We start from the raw sequence: 19089 nt of genomic DNA on the forward strand, positions 1-19089 counted from the left end.
TTTGGCTTCTCCACTCTTTCATCACTTATACATTAAATTCTCAATATTAAATTCCCTCCAAAATACTCATATTGGTTTCTGCTTTTCTCACTAGACTCTGGCAATACAACTGGTTATAATTTAGGATCCTGCTGAGAAATGTACCCCAACTTCAGGGAACATATTAAGGGAAGCAAAGTGGAGATTTTTCAAAGATCCACAGCATCTTAGATATTTTGTTGCAACAGCAGCAGAGAAAATGCAGGGACAGCATAAACTGGGGCTTGTTTATGCACAGATTTAGAGAGAATTTTAAGCACGTGTCAAAAGAAAAACAAAAGTTGGCTATCTCCATAATTCAGGGCTGATGGCCAATAGCTGGCGATCTGTTTATGGATCGTGTGAGAAGCTATTTATTTCCTTAGGAATAAACTTTTTTGATTCCATGGAGCTTCAAACAATGCTTATTCTATTTAGTAGAAGCCTTCTGGAAAGACCTAAGTTTAATAAAACTTGAAAAAAGTCTGAATATAGGAGGCCATCTCCCATGGCTGTGCTAAGCATGATTGGGTAACGGAGCGTATGTAATTTTTAAAAAACCACTCTGGGATAATTACTAGGCCCTTTTTAAATTTTAAAATTCGCAGCTCTATATTTATTAAGTCAGGACCATAATTAGTGAAATCAAAGAATTACCAGTTGCTACAGTTGTGTCACCAATGGGAAATCCTTCTGATAGAGGCAGGCATGGAACAATTACAAAGCGTGCCTCCTAAAGGAAGAAGGCAAACGATGTGCTCAGTATATAGAGACAAAATCTTTGCTGCATGAAGTTAGGCACATCTGAAATCATCAATGAATAAGAGCAAGCAATTCTTTCTATTTGGACTTAATAGTATCTTTTAAGCAAGTGTTTTGTTTGTTTGTTGGCTGCACTGCAAAGAATGTGGGATCCCAATGCCCCAAGCTGGAATCAAACCCACACTCTACATTGCAAGCTCAGAGTCTTGAGCACTGGACCACCCTGGAAGTCTCGCGAGATTTTGAAGAATGGGAAATTACGGTGCAGGCGGAAGCAGACAGGGACTTCAGGAAGGCCCAAGAGACAGAGTGGAGAGAGCGAGCAGTGAGGTGAGGCTATAGTGGGGAGTGTTATCGGACAAGGCTGACTTTGTAGATCAGATTAAGCAATCTGGACTTCCTTTTGTGGCTGGGAGGGCACCGAAGGCTTTTCAGCTGAGGAATGACCTGACCAGATTTGTGCTTTGCGAGTTCCTTGTGTTAAGGAGTCCAAGCTCCTACTTCTCAATGCTGGTGTTCGTTCAGTCGCTCAGTGGTGTCCGACTCTTTTGTGACCCCATGGCCTATATTGTAGCCCACCAGGCTCCTCTGTCTATGGGATTTTCCAGGCAAGAATACTGGAGTGGGTTGCCATTTCGTACTCCAGGGTATCTTCCCAATCCAGGAAACAAGCCTGCATTTCCTGAGTCTCCTGCATTGGCAGGCAGATTCTTTACCACTGCACCACCTGGAAGCCCTTCTCACTGTATGACTGGCCAGTAAATCAAGAGCTGAACTGTCGGGGCAAGGAAGAGTGACTTTATTTGGAATACCAGCAGCCTGAGAAGATGAGCTAGTGTCCAAAGAACCATCTTACCTGGGTTGCCATTCAGGCATCTTCTATACTAAAAGCGGAGTGGGTGTGACTGGCTGTTGCAAACTTCTTGGTGGCTCTGTCCTTTGCTCTGGCATCTCTACATATAGGCCTGGTCACAATGATCCTATATAACTCCAACAAGAAAAGTGTTATTGTCTTTTCTGCAATTATTTATCTCTAAATGAATGCAAAACTGTTACACCAAGGTCAGAGACTTGAGAATGGGCTTCCTGTATATTTCAGGCTTAACAGGCAGCATTCTTTACAAAAGGTACAGAGTCAGCATGACTCAGCACAGGCCCCAAAGCACAAGGGTTAGAGCTAAAGGAGTCTATCCAGTAGGGACTCAGGTTTGTTCTCCTCTGTTACATTTGCATGTAAAAGTTCAATAAATATTCGTTAAACTAAATTTTTGAGAGATGATAGTGGAACAGCAATGGCTTCCCTGTTGGCTCAGTGGCAAAGAATATGCCTGCAATGCAGGAGACGTGAATTTGATCCCTGGGTTGAGAAGATCCCCTGGAGAAGGAAATGGCAACCTGCTCCAGTATTCTTCCTGGGAAGTCCCATGGACAGAGAAGCCTGGCAGGTTACAGTCCATGGGTTCACAAAGAGTGGGACACAACTTGGCAACTAAACAACAATGAAACAACAGGTAAAAATTCTGAATATAATTATAGGGCTTTAGGTTGGGAGTATTTTCATGTGAGGTATGGTGTTAACCACACCTGCTGTTGATTTCCTAGCAACCATGCATCCTTTTGGTGGAGAAAACCAAAGGGTCATTTAATATCTGCACTTAGAAGCACTCATGTTTATCTCAAAGGAGACTTTGACCTCTTTTGTTTCCTTGACTTCCAGAAAATACAAGTCAGGTCAGAGGGATGACTGAGGTTTGGGGTGGGTGGGATTGTGCTTTTGCAGGAGAGTTGGGGTATTCAAGATGGGGAATCAGTGCAGTGCCGTCCTATTATGCTTGCATCAGAATAAGGTTTTCACAGTAAATCTAAACGTAAAGGAATTTGGAGAGAGAGGCTCAGAGGACATGAGAGGTAGCAGATTGTCACATGAGCTCTGAGGATGAGGTTTGGGTCAGTGGAAGACAGAAACATCATTAAGACACTGAGAATCTTTTTAGTGATCCATAGAACAGTCCTGAAGGAAGTTTTTGTCATCATGCCCCATTTATGGATGAGCCATCAGAGACCCATACAAGTTAAGTAACTTGACCAAACCAGCCAGACCGGGGCCTCATTGCTCCAAGCACAAGGGCACAAGCACAAACAGTGACCCCCATGGCCACCTGTGGCCAACTTGTGCAAAGCCCACTCCCTGCTGGTCTTCCTTGACCCCTTTTCATCATTCACTTGTTTCCCATTTCCTCTCCTTGTCTTCTTCCTTCACCTCCTACTTCTGCAGCTGCTCCTTGTTGGCATCCTTGGCCGGCATCTCTTCCCATGGCTTCCCCTTCCTCTAAGAGGTGATGTTCCCCAGACCTCCATGTCTGGTCTCTTCTCAAACTACAGACCCTCGGGGTGGGGGGAGTGTGGTTCATCTTCCATCTGGGCGTCAACCTCCACTTCCATCCCACTGACGGCCCATAAAGGTAGATTGTTGCTTCAGGCAGTTCTGCTGCCTCCAGTCCCACACTACTCAGATATAAATATGTGGATATCCTACAATCATTTCAAATATCAAAGCAGAACCCACTATTCCTACCCTATCTGATTCTGAATTCTGTTACAAGTTTCTCATCAGGGGATAATTTATTTCAAAAAATATGGTCAGTATTCTCTGGGGATCCTTCAGATCTCAAGTCTGTAATTGCAGAACAAACATATCACAACCCCAGTGAATGCCAGTGTGGCTTCTCCAAGAGGGGAAAATAAATCTCAATCTGCAATGTGTGTTTTAGAAACCAGATCATATCTTTTTTCCACAGGTGAGGTTTTCTCAGTAAACCTGTCTATCCTCACTCCCACTCTTCTGGGTAATCTTTTTTCTTGACTCTGTCAAGTGAGAAGAGGAACAGATGATAGAGAGGAGGGAGGGAAAGGAGACCCTTGCAGAACTGGGTTGGCATCTGCTGGGAATGAAGTCGGTTGCCCAGCAACAGTGCCCTCTCCTCAACTCCTGCTGGGTATCAGTTTGTGACATTCCATTCCTCCCTCCCTCCTTTTAGGGCTGTTCTTGGCATTTATTTTAAATAGATTTTACCTGTATGAAATTGGAAGGGAGGGGATGTATATGTCGTGTTCTTAGGATTACACAGCTGAATATGAAATTTGTAGATCATAAGAGAAATGCACAGTTCTTCAAATAAGGATGCCTTCTTTTGACCAGTACTTATTTAACAAATGTTTATGAATGTGTCTGCTTTGTGTCTGATACTCTGCACAGTACTGTGTTGAAATATCTTCCACAAGAAAGTTTAAAAACAAAAATGAGTCCCTTAGGTCCAAGAAGGACTAAGAATTGACTGAAGGACCACACATTAAAATTCTAACTTTAAGAACATATGTGAGTAACTGGATATGACATGAATATATCAAAAATCAATTGCATCTGTATGTCTTCTTTGGAGAAATGTCTATTTAGTTCTTTGGCCTATTTTTTGATTGGGTCATTTATTTTTCTGGAACTGAGCCGTAGGAGTTGCTTGTATGTTTTTGAGATTAGTTGTTTGTCAGTTGCTTCATTTGCTATTATTTTCTCCCATTCTGAAGGCTGCCTTTTCACCTTGCTTATAATTTCTTTGATGTGCAGAAGCTTTTAAGTTTAGTTAGGTCCCATTTGTTTATTTTTGCTTTTATTTCCAATATTCTGGGAGGTGGGTCATAGAGGATCCTGCTGTGATGTATGTCGGAGAGCGTTTTGCCTATGTTCTCCTCTAGGAGTTTTATAGTTTCTGGTCTTACGTTTAGATCTTTAATCCATTTTGAGTTTGTTTTTGTGTATGGTGTTAGAAAGTGTTCTAGTTTCATTCTTTTACAAGTGGTTGACCAGTTTTCCCAGCACCACTTGTTAAAGAGATTGTCTTTAATCCATTGTATATTCTTGCCTCCTTTGTCAAAGATAAGGAAGACATACAGATGGCTAACAAACACATGAAAAGATGCTCAACATCACTCATTATCAGAGAAATGCAAATCAAAACCACTATGAGGTACCATTTCACGCCAGTCAGAATGGCTTTGATCCAAAAGTCTACAAGCAATAAATGCTGGAGAGGGTGTGGAGAAAAGGGAACCCTCTTACACTGTTGGTGGGAATGCAAACTAGTACAGCCACTATGGAGAACAGTGTGGAGATTCCTTAAAAAACTGGAAATAGAACTGCCTTATGATCCAGCAATCCCACTGCTGGGCATACACACTGAGGAAACCAGAAGGGAAAGAGACACGTGTACCCCAATGTTCATCGCAGCACTGTTTAAAATAGCCAGGACATGGAAGCAACCTAGATGTCCATCAGCAGATGAATGGATAAGAAAGCTGTGGTACATATACACAATGGAGTATTACTCAGCCATTAAAAAGAAATACATTTGAAGCAGTTCTAATCAGGTGGATGAAATTGGAGCCTATTATACAGAGTGAAGCCAGAAAGAAAAACATCAATACAGTATACTAATGCATATATATGGAATTTAGAAAGATGCTAACAATAACCCTGTATACGAGACAGCAAAAGTGACATTGATGTATAGAACAGTCTTCTGGACTCAGTGAGAGAGGGAGAGGGTGGGATGATTTGGGAGAATGGCATTGAAACATGTATAATATCATATATGAAACTAGTCGCCAGTCCAGGTTCGATGCACGATACTGGATGCTTGGGGCTGGTGCACTGGGATGACCCAGAGGGAGGGTATGGGGAGGGAGGAGGGAGGAGGGTTCAGGATGGGGAACACATGTATACCTGTGGCGGATTCATTTTGGTATATGGCAAAACCAATACAATATTGTAAAGTTAAAAAATAAAATTAAATTTAAAAAAAATCAATTGCAAATACATTAGTAATAAGCATCTGAAAAATACCATTTACAACAGCAAAAAAACCCACAAAAGTACCTAGAATTAGATTAACATATGATATGCAAGATTTGTGTCAGCAAAATCATAAAATATTATGAAAAAATATTTGAAGAAATCTAAACAAATGGATATCTTCCCTGGTGGCTCAGAGGTTAAAGCGTCTGCCTCCAATGCTGGAGGCCCGGGTTTGATCCCTGGGTCGGGAAGATCGATCCCCTGGAGAAGGAAATGGTAACCCATTCCAGTATTCTTGCCTGGAGAATCCCATGGATGGAGAAGCCTGGTAGGCTGCAGTCCATTGGGTCGCTGAGGGTCCGACACGACTGAGCGACTTCACTTTCACTGTTCACTTTCATTCATTGGAGAAGGAAATGGCAACCCACTCTAGTGTTCTTGCCTGGAGAATCCCAGGGATGGGGGAGCCTGGTAGGCTGCCGTCTATGGGGTCGCACAGAGTCGGACACAAGTGAAGTGACTTAGCAGTAGCAGTAGCAGTGGGAAAGTGGACAGTTTAATAAATGGTGCTGGGAAAACTGGGTCTCCACAAGGAAAAAAATTAAATGACATCACCATCTTAAACCATCTAAGCAAAAATCTGTTGCAGATAGTTTAAATATTAAAGTAAAACTTCAGTAGGCCTAGAAGAATAGGTATAAGTCACCTTTATAATCTTGGGGGTCAGAATAATTTCTTACGACTCAGAAACACAGATTGTAAAGGAAAAGATTGATATATTTGTTAAAGGAAATTTTCAGAAAAGTAAAATCATGATTCATACAGATATAAAATTAATGCATATTAAAGATTTTATTTACTTCATTATTAATGAAGGAACCAGACAGGCATTATGACTGTTAAAAGGAGAAAGCAGAGAACCACAAGTTTATATGGAATAAAGGAACATTGAAATAAATTTACAGATGGATTTGAAGCTGGCTTTTCCTGCAGGCAGGTTGGGGGAGGGAGATTAAAAGGTTTGGGCAGAAAGAGGCACCTGAACCATCATCAGACATAATTTATTTTCATGTCAAGAAATAATAATTATTTTGCATTGCTGTCAGTATCTGCAACTTACAAGTTGTAAAATAGCTCAAAACAATTAACCCAGAAGGATGTGCTCTAAACAATGCATGGTTTTCCATTAAGAACATGCAATCATCTTTTGACATTAAGTAAATATTTTGCCCATCAAAAGACATTATAAAAAGTGAAAGCCACATACTGGGAGAAACTAAATTGTAATGACTATAATTCACAAAGGATTAGTATTCAAAATATGTAAAGAATTCCTACAAATCACTTAAAAAACATAAAACAGCTAGTAGAAAAAGGGTAAATTATATGAACTGGCAATTCTAAAAAGGGAAACTCAGAATGACAAAGAAATGTATGCAAAGATGCTCAACTTCACAAATTTAAAAATACAAATTAAATCACAGAAACACAAATTAAAATCATAGTGAGATAACATTTTACATTTGTTAGATTGTAGGAAAAAATAAAGCAGCTGACAATGACAAATGTTGAGGACTATATGAAGCTACAGGAACAAACTACTGGTCAGAGCATAAATTGATACTATCACTAAAGCAACTTGCTTGTAAAATTAAGGCTGCACATGCCTTCAAGCCCAGTCATTGGTTTTCTGCAGGGCTGAACTCTTGGAGCAGCGCTGTGGCTCTGCAGGGAGTGGCAGCAGTCTCCTTGAGTTGCTCAGGCTTTGGGCAGCAGCACTGGCGGCTCAGATGGTAAAGAATCTTCCTGCCAGTGCAGGAGACCTGGGTTTGACCTCTGGATCGGGAAGATGCCCTGGAGAAGGGAATGGCTACCCACTCCAGTATTCTTGCCTGGAGAACCCCATTGAGGAGGGATGGGATTGTCCTCCTATGGAGGAGCCTGGTAGGCTACAGTCCATGGGGTTGCAAAGACTCAGACATGGTGGGCAACACACACAAGCATACACACCCCTAACTTTACAGTGATGGGGTAGCCTCCTCACGTGGCTTCTTCTGTGGCTAGATTTATAGCTCTTAGCTGGGTGGTACTGAACCCAGTGTTTCAAGTCTTCCAAGAACGGGACCGGCAAAAGTCAGTTTCTGTTGCTTGCGATTTATTTGTTTATAATATTTTATTTTTACTTCTTTTTTTGGCTGTGCCGGTTCTTAGTTGTGGCACTAGGAATCTTCATTGTATCATAGCTGGTCTTTATCATTCGGACTCTTTGTTGTGGCACGTGACATCTAGTTCCTCGTCCAGATATTGAACCTGGGTCCCCTGCGTTGGGAGCACGGAGTCTTACCCACTGGACCACCAGGGAAGTCCCTGCTTGTAGTTTACAATCTTGACTGATGCGCCTAACAAAACAACCATGAAATTGATAAAATAGAAGGGATAAGAATCACGTGAAGTGAAGTAGCTCAGTTGTGTCCGACTCTTTGCAACCCTGTGGACTGTAGCCCACCAGGCTCCTCTGTCCATGGGATTCTCCAGGCAAGAATACTGGAGTGGGTTGCCATTTCCTTCTCCAGGGGATCTTCCCAACCCAGGGTTCGAACCCAGGTCTCCCGCATTGCAGGCAGACGCTTTAACCTCTGAGCCATGAGGGAAGCCCAAGAATCACATGGAGAGACACAAATGCCATGATCAGAATGGCTGATCCATGTTTTTTAAGCTATAAGAATTATGAAGTTACTTTTCTCACTTTGCAAGATAACCAAGAGGAGACAGAAGCTGAATTATAAACCCATATAATTTATATTTCTCCAGGACTGCTACTTGATGAAGAGCAAGAAAATGGGAATAGTGAGAGGACCCAAGAACATAAGAGGTCATTTCATATAGTGCCATTTCCAGAAAACAAGCCATCATTATAAAGTTTTAAAAAGTATTATTTAAAATAGCGAGCTGGGGACTTCCCTGGTGGTCCAGTGGTTAAGGATCTGTGCTTCTATTATAGGATCCAGAAACTAAGATCCTGCCTGTCTAATGGTACGGAAAAAAAAAAAAAAAGCCAACTGGTGAACCCATGTTGCCAATCACCTTGGATTATGAAGTTTGAGGTTCATTTTATAAAAAAATAAGATTTTTTGTTTACTCTAAAGTATGATAAACAGGATGTTACAAAGAAGATAATTTTTTTTTTTTGGATGACAATGTTGTGCTGTCTACCTTCTTACAGAACAGAGAGAAATTATTTATTTCACTTGGCACTAATACAGTTTCTCTCTTCCAAGAACTCAAAGTATGTGTACAAATATTAACTGATAACCTTGTAGAGATGGAGGAGAAGAGGGGAAGGGCCCAGAAACAGGCAAGAGGAGGAAGAGGGATGAGGAAAAGAAGGAGGTGATTGTGGGGGCTCGTGGTAAAGATGATAAAATGATTTTCCTGTTTTACTTAATAATCCTCAAGGTGTCCACGCCTAGGTCAGCTCACCAACAAGTCAGCTGCGGTACAGTCTGTCCTCAACCCAACACCTGATCTATAAACAAAATCGCTCTGCTATACAAAGTTGTTCTCTTGTATCTCTGTCTCAGCTGGGAAAATGGGTATTTGTACAAACCCAACTGTTATCCCAGAGTCCAAGATTTTCTCAAAGTGGTTTCAGTTCAGCTTAAAGAATATTTATTGAACGTCTTCTATGTTCTGGGTATTCTGAGGATTTGGTGGTGGATATATTCACACAGTGCTTTTCAGAGTATGCTCCTGGGATGAGCAACAGCTGTACCACACAGAAATTTTCAAGAAATGCAAATTCCAGGGCCCCACCCCCTGTATAGACAAAGCTATGGTTTTTTCCAGTAGTCATGTACAGCTGTGAGAGTTTGACCATAAAGAAGGCTGAGCATCAAAGATGCTTTCAAACTATGATCCTGAAGAAGATTCTTGAGAGTCCCTTGAACAGCACGGAGATCAAACCAGTCAATCCTAAAGGAAATCAACCCTGAATATTCATTGGAAGGACTGATGCTGAAGCTGAAGCTCCAATACTTTGGCTACCTGATGAGAAGAGCCAGCTTATTGGAAAAGAGCCTGATGCTGGGAGAGACTGAGGGCAGGAGGAGAAGCGTGCGGTAGAGGATGAGATGGTTAGATAGCATCATTGACTCAATGGACATGAGTTTAAGCAAGGGAGGTAGTGGAGGACAGGGAAGCCTAGGGTGCTGCAGTCCACGGGGTCGCAAAGAGTCAGATTCAACTTCGCAACTAAACAACAACAACCTCATTGCTACACAATTAGAAACTCAAGGGCCCAGGCCAGCAGTCTGTATTTTAGCAAGGGTGACTAAGGCAGGGAAGTTCAGGAACCACTAAAATTGTGCTAATGGGTGACTTTCAACACAGTAACTGCTCAGTAAGTGTTCGACGAATGGATGAATGACAAAGTGCAAACAACAACAAAAATGAATGAGATGCTGTAGACTTCGGGACAGGATAAAGTATTTGCATATTTATAAGAACAGGAGAAAAGGACTTGGTCTCACAGCTTTCTCTGTGGGCTTTGGCACAGTCCCGGGTTCCCAGGACGGTCTGTCGATGTCTTTTTCTCTCCTCATTAATTTATTGATCATCGTTCACTGCCAGCTGTGGGAAAAAAAACGTAGACGAGAGCCACCAAAATAAATGAGCAAGATCAAACAGAGCAGCTTTGGGAACCAGTGATGTCAGGAGGGAGGTTTTGGTTTCTACCAAGAAATTGGGGTGAACGCGAATAGAGTTTGGTTTGTTGTTTATTTAAGAGACGAACAGAATTCATTGTCAATTGACTGTGCCCTGGCAGAGCTTAGCTCAGCTGTTTTAGTGAAGTCAGAACTTGCTTGGGGACACAGGACTTCCTCCACTAAAGGATTTTTTTCTTTTTTTTTTTTAATGAAAGAAGCACTTTCGTGTCTTCTAAGCTCCAGCTGGCCCCCAGCCTGGTTCTCTGCAGCCCCTCTATTCCCACGATCTGACTAAGGGTCTAAAGGGACTTTTCTTTGGCATTCAAAACCCTGTGATATTTTTGCCCCACAAGAACCTCTTGCTGTGAATTTCACGGGCATCTCAGCTGAGAGCCCTGGACTGTTATTCTGCCCCTGGGGAGACGGGAGATTGAGGACACTTGGGTTTCGTAATGTGACTTTTGTCACAGTAGAGCACGCTTTGGATTCTCACTTCCTGTTTTAATTTGGTTTGGAAATAAATCTGCTGAGATTTCATTTCAAAGGAGCAGTCCAACTTCGTGAGGAACGTTCCTCTGCAGATTAGAAAAGCAAAAGAGGACAAAACTGTCATCAGCAGGACAGGCAGCCAGTTAAATAGTAATTTAGGAGGCAGTTAACACTGGTGGTTAAAGACTGACAGTATTTGGCACGTAAACCTTGCTCTGCATTCTGAGCACTGTGGAGAGGGGTAGCAGGGAGCAGAAAAAGCATCACACAGGAGGGGACTTTGAGATCTCAGAGCTGAGCCAGGGTGGGGGCGCAGCCTGGGAAGGGCAATCGAGAGGAAATGGGCAGGGGAGGGGTGGCATCGGGAAGGCAGGATGAAGAACTGGAGTCGCAGGTGTGGAGGGAGCATGGTGGGTAGGGAGCAGTCGATATTAAAGGCTTACAAGGCTGTTGGGAGTCAGCTGTGAGGGGGTCTTGTGCCAAGTTAAAGAAACAACTTCACTCCACAAGCCAGAGCGGGTTGTGGAGAAGGTGTTTCCTCTGGGAAGATGGGCCGTGCCCACTGGGCTTGTAAAGATGACTCTGCTGGAGGAGAGGAAGCAGCTGGGAGACTGTTGAGATGGGGGTGAGGGGTGGGGGCTGGTTCTGGTGTGCGCTCTTCTTTTAGCCCAGAGCCCTCTGGCAGAGCAGAGTTCACAGCCCCTGCCCAACTGGAGGCATGGTTGGAATATGGCATGCCAGAAAGTTCTTTGAAGTACCATATTTTGCCTTAAAAAAAATCGTGCAAATGTTTGCATTCTATGTCATTCAATTGGGACTCCAGGAAGCTGGGCCACATTTGTTTCCTGTGGCCTTGGCTGTCCCCCTGCATCCCCCAGGGTCAGCCATACTCCAGTTTGGGGAGGGGGCTGCCTCCTGCCCCCTCCTCCGCCCCCCGCCACCAAGAGACTTCCCAGGTGGCTCAGTAGTAAAGAATCCACCTGCCAATGCAGGAGATACAGGAAACGTGAGTTTGATCCTTAAGTCAGGAAGATCCCCTGGAATAGGAAATGGCAACCTACTCCAGTATTCTTGCCTGGAAAATCCCATGGACAGAGGTGGCTGGTGGGCTACAGTCCGCTGGGTCACAAAAGAGTCGGACACGACTGAGTGACTGAGCGTGCACACACTGCCCCGTGCCTCTCTGTGGACATCCCCTTCCAACACCATAGGAGCAAGATGTTTGAAGGGGTGGTAAATACATTTGCAGCAATAATAATACCTTTCTCTGCTGTGAATGACTGTGCAATGATTCCACTTGTCCTGATCTTGAGTGAAAGGATTTACTGAACTGGATTTCCTTAAATGGATTTTACTGTCATTCTTTAATACCTTTTCCTTCCCTCACTCTAACTGATCAGTATGTAATTGGCTTTACAAATCAATAGCTGGCTACTTGGTGGCTATAGAACCAGGGGTGACTCCAAAATGGGGGGTCTGGCTTTAACTTGATTGCAATGTTTTGTGTCTTGCGTCTGACTTTTCTAAGATAGAAGTTAGCGTGCACTGGGCACGCACCAGGTGCCAGGCACTACGCTGGGGTAGAGTATTTCACCTCCACGGTAAGCCTGAGGCCAACGTGCTGTTGTTATTATTATCATTTCCACTTTATAGCTGAGGAAGCTGGGATTTGGAGATGTTTTCAGTTTCTTAGATGGTCTTAGGTGATCAAAATCCAGCATGTGAGTTTTTAGCCTCTCCACCATAGGAATGGAAACTGAAGCTTCCCTGGTGGCTCAGACGGTAAAGAAGCCTCCTGCCAATGCAGGAGACCTGGGTTCGATTTCTGCGTCAAGAAGACCCCCTGGAAAAAGGAATGGCTACCCACTCCAGTAGTCTTGTCTGGAGAATTCCATGGCCAGAGGAGCCTGGCGGGGCTATAGTCCTTGAGATCAAAGAGTCGAACACTACTGAATGACTCACACACACACACACACAGACAAGCAATACTTAAGATTTTGCAACCCTGACATCCGATGATTTTGTGAACTCTTTAAAAGAGCGGATGGATTCTGATAAGACTCGTTGGATAGAATTTACTGTGAAATTATACTTTTTCTCCAGGTCAGCTGATCATGCATGCATGTTCCAGGCTGTCATCTTTGGACAAAATGGTACCCAATAAGACTTTTCCATTGGATTTTAAAAATTTTCATTTTTATTGGGTATATAGTTAAAAGTTTCAGAGCTTAATCTATTTCAAAGAAAACTTGATTTTCTTTTCAATTGTAAAACAAAAATATTGTCTGTCTTAGTCTTCTAGGACTGCCTAACAAAATATCACAGACTGGGTGGCTTAAACAAAAGAAATTTATTTTCTCATGGTTCTGGAGGCTACAGCGTCAAAGATCAAGGTTCCTGCAGGGTTTGGTTTCTGGTGAGACCTCTCTTCTTGGTTTGGAGATGGCCACTTTGTCTTCATGTTTCCTTTCCTCTGAGAGAGAAGTGGGGAGAGAGAGAGAGAGAGAGAGGAGAGAGAGAGAGAGAGAGATCTATCTATCTCTTCTTTTTACAAAGCAACCAATCCTATGGGGTTAAGGCCCCACCCTATGCCCTCATTTAACCTCAGTTACCTCCTAAAGGCCCTATTTCCAAATGTTGTCACACTTGGTGTTAGGACTTCAGCACAGTTGTGGGGGACATAGTTCAGCCCATAGCAGTCTCTGTCATTGCCTTGGCATCCAGCTGCCCGTATGTAGGGCAGCAGCTCAGTGACTGAGCCTGGTTCTCCTCGTGCACTTGGAGGAGTCAGTTCTTCCCAGGCTGTCCATTTCACCTGCCTCACCCTCCTCCATGTGTCTGGAACATGCAGGACCAGTGCAGAGGAAAAGTCTCTAACACGACCTTGATGTGTGTTTGTTATGCTTGCAAAGCAGTCTCTCTTCTCCTGAGTTTAAAAAGGCAATGGAAGGGGACTTCCCTGATGGTCCACCGGCCTCTGTAGACTTATGTCCCAACTTCTCAACGGCATCTCTTCACTCTTATCTCCTCTGGGTTCAGTGCCCTCTTGACACAAGAACAAATTCTTCCTAGTATTAGGTTCTGGATTGTAACCTTGTGTCAGTTCAAGGGCACAGTTCTGGAAGATTTGATGGAGGCTTGTTTGTAGCGTCCCCCACATGGTGGTGGCCTCTGGGTGCTTCAGAGTCATTTGGCAGCTGAGACACAGCACTGCCTTACCCACGAACACGCCTGGACTTGTTTTGACTGTACATGGATGGCATCTCTGAGCTGTGACGACGTGCTTTGAGGGTGCAAAGCTTCACAGATGGCAGGTCAGACTGTAAATACTCCACTCCCATCCCATCATAAAACCAGTCCAAGGAAAACACCAGAAACTAATTAAAATGAAGACAACAGTGCAAATATTTATGGGGGCAGAAACTCAAACAACACTAGCAGAAACAAAACATTTCAGATCAGTGTTAAGTGAAAACCATAGTGGTATCTAATGGGAATATATGTATATATATATATTTATATAAAATATTTACCATCAGATCTGAGACCTTCAAATGATTGCTATAACTGGGAGGATAAAGTCGTGTATGTTGTTTACTCAAAACGGTAATTAATTTCAGCCATTTGCCTTCATACTGATCGTCTGGTGTTGCATGATGTCATAAGAAGGGCATGAGAGCTGGAACCAGGATAAATGCCACAGGAGTTGTGTAACTTTGAGTGTGTTCCCTAACCCTGTCCAAAGTGACCTTTGGTTTCTTCAGCTGAGAGGAAGAGAAGAGAGGAAAAGAGAAAAGAAAAAAGGGAGGCAGAAGAGACACAGCCCTAAAGACGTGGTATCATTTGGAGGGGCTAAAATGTATACTTTCTAATGTGAGGGCTCAGGCTGTGGGCTTGAACTGGGGTGCTCAGGTTCAAAGCCCAGCTCCCTCATTCACTGGCTGTGTGACATTGACAAATTCCTTAGCGTCTCTGTGCCTTTTTTTCTTACTTGGAAAGCCAACCTGTGTTGTGAGCATTAAGTTAATAAATATATATGCATAAATATTAATCCTTCCAATAATACCTAGCTTACAGTAAGCACCCATAAAGTGTTAGATATTACTATTATATGAGATGGTCTTTACTTGGAGGATAAAATAAGTGCGCTGGAGGAGTGAAAGAATGGAGGGAGTTTCTCTAAGGATTCTGTGCTTTTGACTAGGGAATAAACAGCAGAAGGGAAAGAAATGAATATTTAAGTTGCTGGTGGCTCAGATGGTAAAGAATCTTGCTTGCAATGCAGGAGACCCAGGTTTGATCCTGGGTTGGGAAGATTCCCTGGAGAAGGGAATAGCAATCCGCTCTGGTAGTCTTGCCTGGAGAACTCCATGGACAGAGGAGCCTGGCATTATTTCAGGTCATGCCGTTTCATACCACTGCATGTGCCTGTCTTATACTGGAAGCTACATATTCCCACTAACTAAATCAGATATGATACAGATGAAGACTCAAAACAATATTTGTTCTAGGAATGAATAATCCTGTGATCAATTTTTTTTTTTTTAATTTCTATTTTTTGGAGGAGGAATCTGAAGATCAGAGAGATTAAGTTATTTGTTTGAAATCACACAGCCAGCAGCAGTTGAGCTGGGATTTGAGCCCAGGTGCCTGTGGCTCTGAATCTTCCACCCTTTCCATTACACCATGATGCCTCTCACAAGGAGTCAGCCAGGAGGGAGGCACTAGAGTGCTCCTCACGCTGCCAGAGGGGGCCAGGACTCCTATTTAGTGATTGCTGCACAGCAGACAGGGCCTGGAGTGCAATCATTCTACCAAGTGCTGCCTGGGTGCCCCTCTGTCACGGTTGCTGCCCTCCCTCCCCTTCCAGCTGCTACCATCATCCAAGCTTCCATGACCAATGCCAGGCCCAGGTGGGCTCGATATGAGGTGGTTTCACGGGTAAAACTGGCAGATATGTGGCTGACCCTCAACTGGCACAGGGCAAGTTTTCAACATGTTTGTTTCTCTCCCTTTGCTCCCTTAACCTCTGACAGCCATCATGCCTGCCTAAGGCCAAAGACCAAGCTGATCTACATGTTCACGTTAAAGGCCTTTCTCTTGCCAATCACTCTATGCACTGTTAGGGATACAGAGGTGAGTGAAGCAAGCAGTACAGGACGCCTACTCAGGAGTTTCCCTGTAGCTGGGGACGCAGCTGCACTGCAGGTTTGTGAGGAGTGCCGAATGGTGACACTGGTGGAAGGTGGAGGGGTGACTCGGCTGCAGGGAGACTGGGGGTGGGGGACGGGTCCATGGAGAGAGTGCATTTTGAGCCAGGGAGGGGTGCGAGAAAGGGCAAACTAGACAGCTGTTCAGTCACTCAGTCATGTCCAAATCTATGTGACCCAAGGACTTAGCCCGCCAGGCTCCTCTGTCCATGGGATTCTCCAGGTCAGAATACTGGAGTGGGAATTGTCATTCCCTTCTCCAGGGGATCTTCCTGACCCATGGATCGAACCTGGGTCTTCTGCATTGGCAGGTAGATTCCTTGCCACTGAGCCATAGGGAAGCCCAAAATAAAGACCACCACACATACTAGGGCCAGAGTCACAAAAGACCCAGAGCTTCCAGAATATGGTGAGAGTCTGGGGTACACATGGCACAGGGGGCCTGGGGAGGAGGTGGGGCTGTGGGCAAGGACTGAGCAGGGCTCTGGGGCCTGGACAGTCCCCAGGGCCAGAGCCCGGGCAACTAAGGAGAGTAGAGGGTGGAGTGGTTTGGAAGAGGTTCCCTCAGGCAGTCAGTTCAGATGCTGCAGTGTAGGGATAGACGTTTGCAGGGGAACTCTGGTCTGCAGGGCTGGATGCACAGGGCATTCTGTGAGCCAGTGGAACGAGACGAACCACAAAGGAAGAGTTAGACCTCATCACCTAGATTCCGTCTCATTCCCACCACAACCGTTCCACCCCTAGAGGCTTTGCCTGGTGATTCTGGACGATTTCAGGACAAGAGGTTGAGAATGTTCCATGATAGTAATAGTGGCCCCGTATCAGGTATTAGCCACCCCACCCCAACTCTGAAGGGCACTGGCGGGACTTCAGAGGATGCTCAAGTTGAACCTGCTGGTGACAGACGTGGATTCCCTGGCTGAGACCCAGCCAAGCTGAGGCATCTTCCATGCTTGGCCGATTCCTCCCTTGTGAGGAGGCAGGGACACGAGCCTCCTGAGCCTTCTGAGTGTTTGTAGTTTGTTCACTATGGGCTTCAGCCAGATGACGTGTAGTCAGGAACATGCTTGGGTCATGGTGCGACTATGCTCAGGCTGACTTAGAGACCAACGGAGGTGGTGCGCCCAGGTGTGTGTTACTGTTACCTGTGGACAGGTGGGGCTTTCCAGACCATGGCAGGTGATGTGGACTGTGGTCCAACCAGTGGGATTCCGGCCCCCCCGACCCCCAGCCATTTCCCCTGGACAAGTTACAACTGTGCGAATGAGTCAAAGCATCTGCTTTTCTCTCCTGAGCAGATGCTATCCCGGTTTGTCCTTTCCCTGGACCGGAGTCAGGACACCTGGGTCTCATCTGTGTTCTGTGGTGAATTCACCCAATGAGTATGCGCCAGGCATTTAACTCTGTAAGTGTACATAAAATAGTGTAAATGAAGTAAAATAGTAAAATTGTGTAGCCGCTGTGGAAAACAGCTCGATAGTTCCTCTGAAAGTTAGACATAGAATGACCATATGACCCGGCAATTCTATTCCTAGGTAGATGCCCCAAGTAATTGAAAACAAGGACCTAGACAGGTATATATTGGAGAAGGAAATGGCAACCCACTCCAGTATTCTTGCCTAAGAATCCTGTGGACAGCGGAGCCTGGTGGGCTGTTGTCCATAGGGTCGCATAGAGAGTCCGACATGACTGAAGCAACTTAGCATGCATGCATGCATTGGAGAAGGAAATGGCAACCCACTCCAGTGTTCTTGCCTGGAGAAGCTCAGGGACAGAGGAGCCTGGTGGGCTGCCGTCTATGGGGTCACACAGAGTCGGACACGACTGAAGCGACTTAGCAGCAGCAGCAGCAGACAGGTACATATACACACAGATTTGTAGCAGCACTATTTACAATAGCTAAGTGGCGGAAGGTAGCCAAATGTCCATCCGTGGATAAACAAATCATTGTATACACATACAAGAGTATATCATAAAAGAGAATATCATCCCTCCATAAAAAGGAATGAAGTACTGATGCGTGCCACAATGTGGATGAACTTCCAAGGCATGATGCTAAATGTGTGTGACTTCATTTATATGAAACCTCCAAGTTTATTTACTCTTATTATTTATAAGTAAATAATAATATTTATTTATTACTTGTAAATAAATAGAGACAGAACAGAGATCGGTGGTTGCCAAGGGCTGGGGAAGGGGGGGCAGGGGAGACATTGCTTAATAGGTATAGGGTTTTACTCTGGAACGATGGAAATGTTTTGGAACTAGAAAGAGGTGGTGTTGCACAACACTGTGGATGTTCTAACTACCTCTGCATTGCTCCCTTTAAAACAGTTAATTTTCTGTTACGTGAATTTCACCTGAACAAATTATTAAAAAAAAAAACAACCAGGCAACAAGGTGCATATGGCCCATGGACAATAATATGCCAATTCCTGTTATAAGAGAGAGAAGAGGATGGTTCAATGAGAGAGTTTTTATTGTCAAGCATGTTTGTTGTTATAATTATTTATCCTATCAAGGAACAGAAATAAAGCCATTTTCCAGGTGTACTATTTTCAGGGCTAAGAATATTGAATGCAAAGAGGTCTCCAGGTGGGTTTTGGACAAGTTTCAGACAAGTTAAATCCAGTGACTCTTTGGGTAAAGACCACATTCATGTGGAAGGGCTTTTACTATTTTTAGAACCTATTGGCCATCTCCCTTCCCATTCTGGAGAACTAAAATAAATGTTTGGGGCTTTTTGTCAACTTCCTGTTTCTAAGGAAGAAGAACCTAGAAAAGTCTCATGTAAAATATGCCAGATGCTTTTGGAACTTCAAAGAATTCCCAAGAAACAAGGGAGTTTGTTCATTGTAAAAGAATCTGAAAGAAGACACTAGATAATTTTATTTAATAAATACACAAGATGACCCTTTCTCAAAGATAATTTAAGGGACTTAATCCATTTGGGGTTCAGTGACCCCTAAGCCATGTCTAATTCAAGCACAAAAACAAGCTGAGAAGTCCATGGAAAGATGAGAAATTCTCACGTGAAACTGGACAGCTTGGCCTG

The 19089-nt window shown here is 44.0% G+C and overlaps 1 long non-coding RNA gene across 1 annotated transcript in view; it reads left to right on the forward strand.

The window, feature by feature from the left end:
* The first annotated feature begins 2093 nt into the window (after positions 1–2093).
* The window catches only part of LOC147346035 (uncharacterized), a 45798-nt gene continuing 28802 nt past the window's right edge, over positions 2094–19089 (forward strand). Inside the window, exon 1 of the long non-coding RNA XR_015153442.1 lies at positions 2094–2291. This is a non-coding gene — a long non-coding RNA (uncharacterized LOC147346035). The remainder of the gene's footprint in view (positions 2292–19089) is intronic.

Source organism: Bos grunniens, chromosome 24, assembly GCF_055505025.1.
Source record: "Bos grunniens cultivar Pamir isolate PY7600 chromosome 24, Bosgru_T2T1.0, whole genome shotgun sequence".
NCBI classification, from domain to species: Eukaryota; Metazoa; Chordata; class Mammalia; order Artiodactyla; family Bovidae; genus Bos; species Bos grunniens.